This window comes from Otolemur garnettii, unplaced genomic scaffold (assembly GCF_000181295.1).
Source record: "Otolemur garnettii isolate 467f Iridium unplaced genomic scaffold, OtoGar3 scaffold00280, whole genome shotgun sequence".
NCBI classification, from domain to species: domain Eukaryota; kingdom Metazoa; phylum Chordata; class Mammalia; order Primates; family Galagidae; genus Otolemur; species Otolemur garnettii.
The window spans coordinates 42,323-43,451 of record NW_003852675.1 but is presented as its reverse complement, the minus strand read 5'-3'; positions in this window follow the sequence as shown (position 1 = coordinate 43,451).

Genomic DNA, 1,129 nt, shown 5'->3' with positions numbered 1-1,129 from the left:
CTGCCACAACGCCTGGCCATTTTTTGGTTGCAGCCATCATTGTTGTTTGGCGGGCCCGGGCTGGGGATTCGAACCCACCACCTTGGGTGTATGTGGCTGGCGCCTTAGCCGCTTGAGCCACAGGCGCTGAGCCAGAAGAGACATATTTTAATGAAAGACTAGGAAAGGAAAATAGAGGTGTTGCTTGCAGTCTGAGGATGGGGTAGGATTTTAAGGCTTACTCATCTCCATTTTCTCCATGATGTAATCTGGGAGGAATTGTCTCTTGCTGTGAGTTGGCAGAGGAGGTTAAGTAGAGAGGTGATTAAATGTAACTCAATGGGGATCAGGTGCCCCAAAATGAGCAGAATTGTTCTTCCCAGAGAGCCAAAGCTAAAGTTGGAGATGAAGTGTTCCACTGACGTCGAGATTCTGTGCTGAAGGCAGAGCTGGGTGGACAGAAGGAAATGAGAAGGGCAGAGACAACAGGACAACTGCACAGTTGGAAGGCAGGACGGGGGACTGGTCAGGAGGGTAAGAAAACTGCACTGCAAAGGGTGAGAAGAAAGCAGAAAACATAGGATTACAAGCACACTTTCTTTTTCTGTTTTTCTTATTGAGACAGAGTCTCACTATGTTGCCCTCACTAAAGTGCTGTGATGTTCACAGCTCACAGCAGCCTCCAGCTCTTGGGCTTGGGTGATCCTCTTGCCTCAGCCTCCTGAATGCCTTGGACTACAGGCAACTGCCACAATGCCCAGCTATTTTTTGTTGCAGTTTGCTTGGGGCCAGGTTTGAACCCACCACCCTTGATATATGGGTCTGGTGCTCTAATCACTGAGCCACAGGTGCTACCCTGAAAGCACATTCTCGATGGTAGACAAGAATAACAAGAGAGAATTGGTGGGCGGTGCCTGTGGCTCAGTGGGTAGGGCACCAGTCCCATATACCAAGGGTGACTAGTTCACACTCAGCCCCCACCAAACTTCAATAAAAAATAGCTGGGTGTTGTGGCAGGTACCTGTAGTCCCAGCTACTCAGGAGACTGAGACAAGAGAGTAGCCTAAGCCCAGGAGTTGGAGGTTGCTGTGAGCTGTGATGCCACAGCACTCTACCCAGGGGGACAGCTTGAGGCTCTGTCTCAAAAAAA